Source organism: Armigeres subalbatus, chromosome 3 (genome assembly GCF_024139115.2).
Source record: "Armigeres subalbatus isolate Guangzhou_Male chromosome 3, GZ_Asu_2, whole genome shotgun sequence".
Classification (NCBI taxonomy): domain Eukaryota; kingdom Metazoa; phylum Arthropoda; class Insecta; order Diptera; family Culicidae; genus Armigeres; species Armigeres subalbatus.
This window is the reverse complement of record NC_085141.1, coordinates 376122743-376136878: the sequence shown is the minus strand read 5'-3', so window position 1 is coordinate 376136878 and position 14136 is coordinate 376122743.

Sequence of the window (14136 nt, the reverse complement as noted above, 5' to 3'; positions counted from 1 at the left end):
AAATAGACTCGGTTTTCAGCCACCACCATCTTCAAAATGAAGGAAGCCTACACATCAGACGGAAAAGGGAAGCTAATCGGATTGGACTAGTCATCAAACCATCGAAGCGGCTCAAGAGAGGACAATGTAAGTAAGAGTTTGTATCGGTCGTGACGAAATCGAGGTGGTTGAAGAATTTGTGTGCTTGGGCTCACTGGTGACCAACAGCGACACGAACAATCAATTTATTCGACCAACAATATCACACACGAACGATACCAGCAGAGAAATTCGGAGAAGGACCATAGCAGAAAATCGTACGTACTTTGGACTCCACAAAACGATCCGATCGAATAGAGTTCGCCGCCGTATCAAATTGACTATCTACAAAACGCTCATTAGAAAGGTAGTCCTCTACGGACACGAGACCTGGACAATGCTCGTGGAGGATCGAAAGTGTTGCTTACTATCTATGGCGGGGTGCAGATGAACTAGGTGAATGAACCACGAGTTGCATCAACTGTTGGGAGAACCAACGATGGTTACACCACGAAAATCGGCACTGGCACGTAGCCAGAATGTCGGACCTTAACCCGGTGAAAATGGTTCGCGACAACAATCCGACGGGCACCCGAAGGCGAGGTGCGCAGCGAGCAAGGTGGATCGATCAGGTGGGAGACGATTTACGGACCTCAGACTGCGTGGCTGGCGACGTGCAGCCATGGACCGACTTGAATGGTGAAGATTTTTATCTACTGCACAGGCCACTCCGACCTTAGTATGCTCGTGGCCTTCCACGAAGTCGCCGGCCTCTATCAGGTTTTCTGTTGAATATTGTTTTCTCTCTTCTTTCTTCCGATATTCGCACTAAGTGACCAACCCACTGAGGTTTAATTTTGTTGTGAAATCGCCTAATTCTGATAACTCAGGTTCATATCCCTTTGGTCGTTTTAACGGTTGAATATATATTGTTGAATAGCAGAAAAATCTTACTGTGACATCGAATCGAAAACTATGCTTTGGAAACAAAATTTGATGTTTTGATTTTTGTTAACAAAATAAGTAATCAGTTTGATGTCATATCAAACAATTTAGAAATCTACATCCAAATGAAATCAAAAGATGTAATCAGTCACAAAAATGATAATTTAAAAACAAATCATAATTTCAATTCGATGTCAACATCGAACTATGTTTTCTATTAGTTCTATTTATGATATCCGACTTTGCTCGGGTTTTGTCCCAATGAAGAAGGAGACAGCGAGGATAGGCTTAGGGCCCATGCTCACGAAGCACTTCTTCAATGCCACGTGCACAAAGCGTTAAAATACCACAGGTGTGCATCGACACGGCGACACTGCGTTTTTCCGATTCAATGAAGCTATCGAACGATACCGGACTTCATAATTCGCATATAGGCAAGCTAGTATCGACAAAAGAGGAAAAAGTGCGTGAGAAACATTTTTTGGTAACCCACCGTCGTGATTAAACCTACCGTTACAGTGTAGCGCAATAGGACGAGACCAGTGGCATTCTAGCTGAAATTCCGCTTGAGGCCCTTTCAAATCATTTCAACAACACTTGTACACCTGCTGGTATAAATTGCGATATTGACACTACCAAACGAGAGGTGGCGATGCTGCGTATTTATATCAATGTAAATTTGCATATACAGCAGTGACAACTGTTGTTGAATGCCGTAAGTTTTGAATGTTACTTTTGTACACTCTAGGTGGAGAGCAGTCATAAAGAAATTTGTAGTAAACCGCTTGAGTTTAGTATGGAGCTGTAATCAGATCTCATTTATTATTTAAAGTTGCAAAATGCAATAAGGGCATAAAAAATCAGAAAAAAAAATTGTAGCTTTTCTACCTAGGTCACATATCGCTGTGATGCGTAGTTAGTGAGAACGGGTGATTTGTCCATACAAGAAAATTCATTTTACTACAAATGTTGTGGCGCCATCTCTTTCAACCAGCACCTTTGGCCCTGTCCTATTGTCAGATTTTCGTTCTTTGGCACTGAGTCTTTTCTATCTTCAACAAGCAAAGTGGGTTCGTAACCCTGATCTGAAAGCACAATATTGTGTGGCTGGAGCAAGGGCTGTAGCGAAATTCGATGACAGCAGCTCACTTACGGTGCGTGTGCACGACACGGAGACCTGACAGTAGGTCGAGTCATGGCTTGATGCTCACCGATAGACACGCTGAGGTGTTAAGATGTTAATGTACAGGCGCTGATGGTAACTTACTCAAACGCCACATACCTCTTCTTCTCTCATAAAAAAGGCAAAAAAATCATCTTGCATAAGACGCAATGATTTTTTTCTTAAGATATTTGCACAAGACGAAGATGAAGATTGAACATCTTGAATTTGAGAAACCGATTAATTCCTTTAAAAACTGAACTCCGAAATAGACCTGTCTTAACATCTTGGATGCAAATGCGCAGATCGGAAGAAAAAGTTTCTTTCACCCTGTCATTGATGTGGAAACCCTTCATTCCGCTACCAACGATAATGGTCTGCGACTTGTAACCTTTGCTGCTGCTATAGAGGGATGGCAATAAGCAGTACCTACTTCGCACGTAAGAATATCCGCAAACACATCTGGCAACATCCGAGTGGAGACACTTGCTCACAGATAGACCACGTGCTGGTCGACGGACGACATTTCTCGGATGTTATAGATGTAAGGTCCTTCAGAGGTCCGAACATCGACTCGGATCACTATCTTGTAATTGTAAAAATTCGGGCGCGACTTTCCAGCGTCGCGAATTGACGAAACAACAGAACGATGCGTTTCAATATCCAACGCTTGTCAGTTGAAAGAGTTGCTGAACAGTACCACCAGGAGCTGGATGAGCGGATAAGAGATGCCACCGGATCTGGCGACGTCAACAGATTGTGGAAAAATATCCACGAAGCTGTGACTACAACAGCGCAGGAAGTGTTAGACACGGCACAGCGACGCCAACGAAATAGTTGGTTTGATGAGGAGTGCCAGCGAGTGATGGACGAGTAAAATGTTGCTAGGAGTCGAATGCTAGTGGCTCGTACCCGTTCCAACAGAGAGCGGTACAGTGTAGCAAAGGCAGAAAAGAAAGGAATCCACCGCAGAAAAAAGGCAACACAAAGAGAGTGTGATTGATAGCTGAAGCGCAGGAGAACATGAATAGAAACGATGTGCGGAGGTTTTACGCAACTGTCAATGGCGCGCGGCATAAGACTGCGCCAGTGCCCCCCATGTGCAATGACTGAGAGGGGAATTTGCTGCCAGACAAGACTATGGTGGCAGCCATGTGGAAGGAGCACTTCGAAGATTTGTTGAACGGTGAAAATGAAGGTGTATTAAGGAGCAGGATGGACATAGTCGGCGACGGTCGAGCTGAGGAACCACCAACGCTGGACGAAGTAAAGAAGGCTCTAAACGAGCTGAAAACAGTAAAGCTGCTGGGAAGGACGAGATCCGGATCGAGCTTCTCGAATACGGAAGTGTGCAACTGCATCAATCAATCCACATTATCCAGAAAATATGGGAGGATGAAGAACTGCCTGCCGGCTGGTTGAATGGCCTCATATGCCCAATCTATAAGAAAAGGCACAGAATAGAGTGGGCCAATTACAGAGGGATCACCCTTCTGAACTCGGCGTACAAAATCCTGTCGCGTAACAGACTGAGACCGCTTGAGGAGTCCTTCGTCGGTGAATACCAGGCAGATTTTCGTGAGGGCCGATCAACGATGGAACAGATTTTTAGCCTGCGGATGATTCTTGATAAATTCCGGGAGTACAACTTGCAGACTCACCATCTGTTAATTGATTTCAAAGCAGCGTACGATTCAGTGAAGAGAAATGAGCTGTGGCAGATAATGTCCGAACATGGTTTTCCGGCGAAACAGTTTAGACTGATACGTGCAACGCTGGATGGCTCGAAATCAAGTATTCGGATTGCAGACGAAGTGTCAACTTGTTTGTGACCTTAGACGGGTTGAAGCAGGGTGATGCACTTTCGTATTTATTGTTTATGTGAATCGTATAAAATAGGGCAGACTTCAGAAGGCTGGTGTTTCGGTGTGAATGTCGGAAGAAAGAATAGCGAAAACACTATTCAATAGAGAACCAGATAGGGGCCGGCGACTTCGTGGATGGTCACGAACACGCTGGCTACACGCAGTGGAATCGGACCTGGGGACCCTAATCGTTCGGGGAAACTGGAGGAACATCGCCAAATATAGTATATTAACATTATAGTCCACTTCGTGAATCCCCATATATTGGGCAAGAGACAGCACATTCACACCATCTTGCGTCAGAAATAGAAACTAACGCCTGAAAACGATAGCCAAGGGGTGCGATAATTGCACAAAATACACTTGTTTTACAATTTTTGAAAATTTCAATTTCATTTTTCAAAATTTTATTTTTAACCTCAGATATCAAAATGGGAACATGGGCTGATTTCTAGCATATTATTACGACTTGTTATACTGCATATCGAATCATTCGTTTAAGCACCCCTCGGAATGTCTCTTCACTGCATTGCTTGCCTTTTGTGACACCGCGGCGCTACTGCGTTGTCTCTTCAAATCAGCCAGAGTGGACTATATTGATAATAGAGTATATTTGACATCGCCCTAGACCGACGATTATGAAGCTCTACTATACGCCAGGCATAGGTGTATCGACGCTGTAGCCAACCAGGTATAAATCGTGGTTTTCATTTGCAGGACAACGATATGCAGATTGTATCGTTTAAAGGTTAAGCTAAATTGGTACCCAGTGTTATGATGTATAAATGAACTCCCAAGAAACAACCGTCTAAGACGAATTAAGTACTGTCCATTTAATTCCACCAGTTAATTTTCGTTATCTTTTTTTTCGTCGAGTCAAGTACAAGACACTGAAGACGACCACACAGTTGTGGTCGAAATACGTATCTGCAAAGATAACGAAAATTAACTGGTGGAATTAAATGGACAGTACTTAATTCGTCTTAGACGGTTTAATACATTCCACTAAAAGAGCTTAATATATTTTTCTCCCAAGAAACATTATTTATTGCAACAATAATCTAATCATCTTATCCCGTCCATTTAATCCAACTTTCAGCCTTGTGTTGTAACCAATAGCAATATCATCAAGGTGACCTTTGACATATGTTAAACTTCCGATTGTTCGGTTGTTGCCTAGAAAATGATATTTATCTCGAATATCATAGAATTATGTTAACTATTAGCCAATAACTACAAAATAATAGCTTTGTGAATGCTGCCAACGTTTTTAAACTTCGTGAATTTCGGATATCTGATCCAACGGGTAATTCCGCTATGACTAGTATGTCAGTGAATTCCAAAATAGACTTCAAGGAAATATATGTTGCCTTTCAAACAACCATTTGTACCATTCGATAGTTTTCCATATATCCAAGATATCGTTAGAGCTAGCTTATCTGGTAGTATTATGTAAGTCTTTGAGACGCGCTTTGTGATTTTCCAGACAGCGGTCTTCAAGACGCGCTTTGTTATTTTCCAAACCACAACCAATATGCCAGCGGTCTTCGAGACGCGCTTTGTGATTTTCCAAACCATAATCCATTTTTTAGTGGTTTTCCAGACCCGCTTTGTGATTTTCCAAATAACAATTAATTTTCCAACGTTCTTCCAGACACGCTTTGTGATTTTCCAAACAACAATCCATTTTTCAGCGGTCTTCTAGGCGCGCTTTGTTGCAATACAAACCATCTTGCCTTGTGTATTTTTAATTCATCCAATATTTTAACACATTAGCACATTAACCACATTTTGAAATCAGCGTCAGGATACAAAAAATAACCTGGCAGGATCGCCTAAATATGTGGACCCAAATGGCCGAAGCGAAATACGATGACAGCAGCTCTCCGTCGTTGCGTGTGCACGCCACGGAGATCTGACAACGAGCAAGTCATGGCTTGCTGTTCACCGATTGACACGCTGAGGTGATAGTCACCATAGTCACACGCTGATTGCAAACAGGTCCAGGAGCCAATGATTCTCGAGATCTGAAGAAATTGTGGTTTTTTCATCACGCTAATCTTTGCCCACTGTCAGATTAATTTGATGCAGTTAGGGGCCGTCCAGAAACCACGTGGTCATATTTTTGAAGATTTTCAACCCCCCTCCCCCCATGTGGCTTATCGTGGTCATTTGGCAAACCCACCTCCCCCCTCCCTTTGACCACGTGGTTTTTTTAAGTACAAAAATTAAAAAAAAAGCTTGTGTAACTAAAACATATGGTTAATCCGATCAATTTTGAAGATGGGCAATTTCAACTGATTCAAAATCAAACTAAACCCAGCATGGAAATTATAAATTTTCATGAATTCGAACATTTTGATGATGTTATCATGTTGTAATGTGTATCAGGTATTAGGATATTTAGAACTCGCACACCTACGATGCATCAGGAGGATACAAAAAAATGTGGATATGTTATAGATATGCTATAAACATTTCGAGAAAAATTTGTAATGGTTTAGAAATTTTCCAAAATATCCCTATATTTTTAATTTTTTTTAAATTTCTTTATTAGTGATTTTTTCAAAATAATTATAAAGTTCATCACTGAATATCCCTATAGATTCCTAAGAGTATTTGGGACCTTCCGTAGCTCTGGAGGTACTGAAAATTCTTAAGATATATCAAACCTCATCGAAGCATCTGAACTGAAGTCTTACAACAAAAAGTTTATCAGAGAATCACAAATTTAATATGTAATCTTAGAGCTGCAAATAAAATCTCCTACTGTTGTTTCTTTTGAGTAGCATTCCTGTAGAAATTCCAGTACTGCGGAGGTGAGCCAGCCAAGGGAGGTACAAAGAGATACAAAAAAATCCTGTTTTGTTTTCAGAATCATCAAATTAGTTTACCTTCCAATATTAATAGGTTTTTCTCAGGACATACAAGTTTTATTCAGAATCTCAAAACTCTCTTCGTTATGCAAAGATTCTATTATTCTAATCAGAACCGTAACACAATATCCTTTATATTCCTTTGCCTGAATTATACAGTTTTGGCTTAAAATGCAAGTTTTCATTTTAAATCTACAGTTTTTCATATTTTTGGGTTCCTTTTGGTAATCTAGAATTTATTGTTATATTTTGGTATTTAATTCTTTTAGGACGATGTAAAAAGGATTGACCATACATATTTAAGGTTTTCCATTCGATCTTGACAAAACAAGTATAGAAAGAACTGAAAAGTCGTATTTTTCCGGGTGTCATAGGCCAAACTGCTCTGAAGTACATATCCTCGAAAGTATCAAAAATTATTTCAAGAAACAAGATGACCTAAGCTGAGAATATATCTACAAATATCTATGTAATCAATTATTATTTTGGAATTCGGATCATTCGATTTACCCAATTAACTAACTACTGACCTAGCTCACTTTTGTGATTTTATAGACCATCTAAAACGCTGGGCATATATGACCCATCCGTCCTGAAAGGGTTGAGTTTTGTTTTGGAATTCAATTTCAATCGTTATTTTAACACTTTTTTTTAGATTGTTTTAGGGATTGGAGTGTTTTTTTCTGGAACATCGCCACTTTTTTCATATCACAGGATTCTTCTTAGTTCTAATATCCTTTTATGAATTTAAAAAGTATTATATTTAGAATTTCATGTTGATTTTTCAAATGCAAGCTTCTCTATGTCATAACCTTTTTCATACGCGCTACTAGAATTTTGTGCATTTTGAACATTTAGGTGCATTCTTAAATGTTTCGATCAATTATCCTAATTATTCAATATCATAAAAACTAAGCTTCTTAAGCCAAAATTTTTGCCTACATTTATTGCTTGGATTAATTTTACATTCCAAGAATTTTCAAGAATAATTTTTCTGGAGTTGCAAGGGAAACCCTTCGGAATATTGACAAGAGATTTTTCGGAGTCTCTACGAAAAAATCTTCAGGAATTTAACGACATTTTTTTCCGAAATTCCGTGGAAGAGTTCCGAAAAATGTTCGGTAGAAATTTTGAAGAACTAGAAGAATCCGTAGAAGGATCCGAAATGCATGTTTACGATGAAAATTCCAATAAACATCATATTCCGAAGAATTTCCAGTATAAATTAGAAAAAAAAACAGCTTATTTTTTTTACAGAATCTCTAAAGATTTTTTTCAAAATCCTGGGCAACTTTAGTGAATCTTCAAAGGAAATACTTCTAAATATCCAATTGAACTTTTTTTCGTTTTCTAGAAGAAATTCTTAGAAATTTTTAGAAAGCAGTTTTTTTTAATTTCCAAAATAAATTATTCGGAATATGCCAAAATATTTCCGATGGAAATTCCTAAGATTTTCCAGTAGAAAATCGAAAAAAGTTACAAGTTACAAGTGGAAATAACGACAAAATTGTACTTTTGTAGTACTTGTAAAGGTTGTACTTTTGAAGCATTTCCAGAAGAAATTCCTTAAAAAATTAAATCAAAATTTTAAAGATTTTCTGATGTGAAAATTCCTTAAAATTTCTAAATCATTTCCTGTGCATCTTTGCATGGTAAAGATTTAAAGCAATGTTTAGCTGAACCTACAAAGAAATCAAAATGTCTTCCCGAAGAAGAATGAATTTCCGAAGAAATATTGGAATGGTGCAAATTCAAAAAACATGAACCTTGAGAATTCTAAAGATCTATTCTTTGAAAATCCAAAGAATATTTTGAAGATAATCCATAGACTCTTCTGTAGAAATTCTAAATTTTGCCTCCAATAAAAAAATACTTGGAAAATTTAAAAATATGTGATAGTATTCACAAAGAGCCTAAAAAAGTATTCCGAAAAATTTTCATTTCAAAATTCCAAATTAAAAAAAAAATTCAAAAACAAAAAATCAACGGAAATATCAAAGTGTTTCATGTGGCATTGGCTGTTTAATATGTCTTGGAAATATAGAAAAAAAAATTCTTGAAAAATTTAGAAGTCTTCTTCTTTACATTCCAACTGGAAGTTGGTCTACTTTTCAACTTAGTATATTCTATTAGCATTTCCTCAGTTATAAATTAAAAGCTTTTATATGCCAGCCATTGCACGATTATATATCTTGTGTAGCAAGTAGGATGGATACACTATACCTAGGGTGACGAGAATGTTTCCCGCCTGGAAACATCCTAGACAGGAACGAGAATCGAACTCGTCGTTTCCGGATTGGCACGCCTTTGCTCGCAAGGCTAAATGGTCGGGGTTAAGCCAAATCACACCAAGCGCCAATGAAAAATTATCAATTTTTTTTCAAAAGTTTTCGTGTAACAGATTCATTTAATCACAAATCACATCAGTCATCATTCAACGCCATAACTGAGGATCTCCTACAACAAAGTACGCATTAATTGACATGGAATACTTCCGTTTTCCTTTTGCGAACAAAATACAGGTCGGACTCGATTATCCGGAGTATCGTTTTTTTTTTTTTCACTCCGGATAATCGAATCACTAGAAAAAAAAAATCAAACCTGCAATTAAATGACGAAAAAATTATATTTTTTCGTATTTGCAGTGGTGCAGTCAGAAATTATTTTGGAAAAACCCTGAAAATCCGCCTAACGGTATCGGTGACTTTCTGGTGTATAATAGACAATAGTATTTTTGCCATAACTTTTGAGTCCATAGTCCGATCCAGCCAATTTCCAATATGCAACGATGAGACAGGATACCCATTCGAATCTAACTTGTTGGTTGAGAATAGGTACCAAAATAATAACTAGACTATTTACGCACTTTTTGTACAAAAAATAGTATTTTGGCCATTATTTCTGAACACAATGTTTGATCTAGTCAATTTTCAACAGAAAGTTATGAAACTTTTGAGTCAATTGTCCGATCTATCCATTTTTCAATAGGAAACAATGTAAAGGCTCCCCCAGACCTGAGTGATTTCATCGCCGCAACGGCGAAAACAAGTCGCCGGGATTTTATCGTTGGGTCGCTGTAAAAAATGTTCCAGTTACTCTCCCCCTCCAACGGCGATAGAATCGCATTCGCCAAGCGTTAGAATCGAGTCGCGATTTTTCGGTCATGTGTGTTAGGGGGAACCTTAATAGGATTTTCCATTAAATGCAACCAGTCGCCAGCAAGTCGCCGTACTTGTAATCTCTTCTTGGTAACGTGTTTCCGTTTGTTGCTGAAGATTTTCCCGTGGAAATTCGCGATTTTTGCGTTATGAAATTGATGGATTATTCCTCAAAGGGTGATATTCTGCAAGATAAATTCCTTTAGAAAAACTCCAATTGTAAGGAAATTGATGCTGATGGAGCATTTTGACTTGTTTTACAATGGCAATTGTAATAGAAAGAAGCGTTTTATCACAACGTCGGTGGGGGGAATATTTCTCTGTCCCTTTTTTCGCATTTGTATCAGGTGACGAGCAATTTGTTTTCATGTCTTGTTATGATAAAAAAGCCTTATGTTTTATGTCCATCGTCGTTAATTATAAATTGAGAGCGAATTCTGCAAACCATGTTATGCATCCAAACACATGGTGGTGAGGTTACGTTTTCATCTTTCGAATGAGCGGCTGTTTTGTTTCAAATGCAATAGCTTAATAATCTGTCAAGTAATTGCATGAAAGGAAAATGGGAAACGGACTTCCACGGAAATGTTCTTGAAGCGAGAAGTTTGTGGACATGTTCTAAAGAAAATAATTGATTCATGGAAATAACATTAAATATGTAGAACACCCCTATTTCAGTCCCTCCCATACAAGCTACGTTCATATTTCTATACACAGAAAAAATAAAGAACCTAAAAAAAAAGTTTAAAGAACTCAACTTTGAGTACGAAATTCAAATTTTTAACTCAATATTAGGTAGTTTTCTCACTCCCTCTCATGAATGTTATTATAAACCTTTATAAACAAAGAGAGCTGCATCGACCCAACGTGTGCTGTTCCGTGGAAGAAGCTAAATTTGAGTTGTTTTCACCATAGTCTCGAGTGAGTGAAAATAACATAAATTTGAGTTGGTGAAACTTCATAGTGGGTGAAAATTCAACACGGGAGTAAAGGCAAAGTACTCACCGGATTTTTTCGCATTGAACTTATTTTTGGCTTCTTCCACGCAAGGTCGGATTTGAGTGAAAGGAACCGTCAAGTGAGTTGTTTCGCGGTTCCGTGTATATAATCCTATTTTGTATGAATATAACTGTAATATAATCATTTGAATTCAGGTAGTTGATATACAAGCCTATAGTCAAATTTCAATATACAAAACGACCCCTTCTCAACCCCCTCCCACAACCTAGATACGTCCCATTGTTAACATAATCATACTGTTTATTATATTATTGAAAATAAAAATTTACAATAAGAAAAAAAATCGAAGAAAAAAAATAATCGAGATAATCGGATAATCGAGTCTAAAATTCCGGATAATCGAACCCCGGATAATCGAGTCCCTGGATAATCGAGTCTCCGGATAATCGAGTCCGACCTGTATCACAAGTCAGTCAAAAAGCCGCTTGGTGCGGTTTGGCTGAACCCCGACCAACTGGAGACTGAACATTTTGAAGTGCACTCCTTAAAATGTTCGAAAAAAATGGAAATGAAGAAGAATTTCTGGTGAAGATTCGGAAGAACTTGTCGAAGAAATTCATTAGAATGTAAAAAAAATGAAGATATGAACATTTTTTTCCACCGAAAATTATATGTACCTATTTCCCACTGGACTGTTTTGAATTTTCAGACAGAATTCATATGGATTTTTTTTTCGGGGTTTTAAGGATTTTTTTTGGAATTTACACTGAAGATGTTTTGTTTTTTTCCTTAATTTCCAGATTTTTTTTAATTTCCAGCAGAATTTTTCAGAGAGAATTGTTTGAAAATCATTCTGAATGCCAGCACTTTATCAGGATTGTATGAAGTAATGTCAAAGTTTTTACAGGAGATTTCTTTACTGGATATTCTTTTGAAGTTTTTTTCTTAAGATATTTTCTTGAATTATTGTAAAAACATGAACATTTTTCTAAATTGTAGCTGCAGTCCGCTGATGCAAAAGTATCGGCGGCGTGATGCAAAAAACCATCTGCCGCGGAATTTAAAAATTTTTTTTTTCATTTTTCCTTTCCAAATATTTATCTTTGTGGAAATTGAGACTGAATCGCAGAGTTGAAAAGACGCTACGTGGACATCGGTCCCAAGATGCGCTTTGCGTTTAATGATTAAATCATTAAATTTTAATGATTTGTATTTTTTTCACCGCTATTGTTATTCACCAAAAGTTTTTCATGTAAAAAAACCACGTGGTTCGAGAGCAACACCCCCCTCCCCCCATGTGGCTTATCGTGGTCATTTTCCAAACCCCCCCTCCCCCCATATATGACCACATGGTTTCTGGACGGCCCCTTAGAAACAAACTTAGCTGGCTAGGAACGACATGCTGTGGAATGGACCCCGTTTTACATATGGCAAGGAGAACCCAGAGTTGAAGCCCTCTGTATCAGTTAACACAGTAATGAAGTACGACGGTTTTCCAATACTTACTAAGTTTGAAGCCTTTCAGAAAATGCAGCGAATTCCTATCTTAAATTTTCCATTTTTCCTAATTGTATTTTACGCTTCCAGCCCAACTGTCGAAAAAAGGTAAAATTGAGTCTTACTTCGTACCCAACTGTTCTTCGACACGCAATGCAGAAGATCCTAGGAGCCATTCGGTACCAAGTACCTTTGATTGAGGTGTAGAAAGTGGAGGCAATCGACAACAATCATTTGATTTTTCAGTTTGAATCACTTTCTCGATAAATATTTGCTAGGTGTTGGAGGACGAATTCCGTCACTTCCAACTACCCTATAGGTCGTAGTACCACCAATCGAAGCTTCATTCTCGCAGTCAATTGCTAAAACGTGCATGCTGGTCTCTCGAGCATGATTACCATTTTCAGACAACAATTTTGGTTATTGAACGCAAAATCTACTGTTCACAAAATCATTGTCGTCGATTGCTTTTGGTTTTGTCCAGCTACCATAGATCAGCAAATGGGAGATCTTCCATCGTACAAAGTAAATGCTGAACCCGTTTTCGAACAAGTTTCGGATTGATTATGCCGGAAACAGACAGCACGAAGGGCGACTCCAGTGAAAGGATATTTTTGTAATTTTATTTTCATGGTTTCAAAGGCCACACACCTCGAAGCAGTGGAAACATTTTCTACTGAGGCTTTTCTCAGCAGCGTTTCATCGTTTTGTGGCAAGAAAAGAATCTCCATGGACTGTCTACAGCGACAATGGTGCCTATTTTATCGGTTCTAAGGCAGAGTTACATGAACTCTACCAAATATTCCAAACCGAAGTAACTCAGCAGAAGTTATTCAAATTGTGTCAAACCAAAAAGATTCCCGGAAAACTATTCCTCCTAGTTCTTCTAATTATAGCGGATTCTGAAAATGTAAAATCAGTTTATTAGTATAAAAGGTTTATCAATCTGAATCACTCTCACAATTCCCAAACCTTTATACAACCAAATTCTAACGCAATTTCGAGAACAATTTTGGATTAGATGATCCAGTGAATATTAAACGGAGCTTCAAGTTCGCAACAAATAGACTCAAAAGCGAGTGAATATAAGGAGCCTGTTCAGATTACGAGCCTAATGACATGATAAAGAGTATCTTGATGTCAAAGCTCTTACTTGATACTGGATAGTCTACAGCTCCTTCGACGAACCTAAGCCGGATCGGGTATCCTTCTCTAGTGAACTCGATCCTAGGCTAATCGCTTCCAGTCGCCCTGAACGCGTTCTTAGTTTTTCTTCAACTGCAAAATGTTATCGTGTACGCCGTCTTCCACGAAATCTACGGACTCTTTCGGGTTCTCTGCTGAAAATTAACCTCACTTGACACTTTTACGGCATACCAACAACGTATCCAGCTACCCGTAGTCTGTCGTATTGTATAAGCTTCACAATATCCAGCCCGTTATACACCTGGTATAGAAAGCAAGCAAAAAGTTCGAGTGATGCCAGTGTGATTTTCATGATTTCATACGTTGCCATTTGGACAGTTTTTCACTGGTTATAGGGTTGCTAGTTCACAATAGAAAATAGAATAACTCCAAGGGTGAAGCCAGAGTAAACGCCACAGTAAAATTTGATAGTTTAGTTGCGTTTACTCTGGCGGACACCAAAGGCAAGA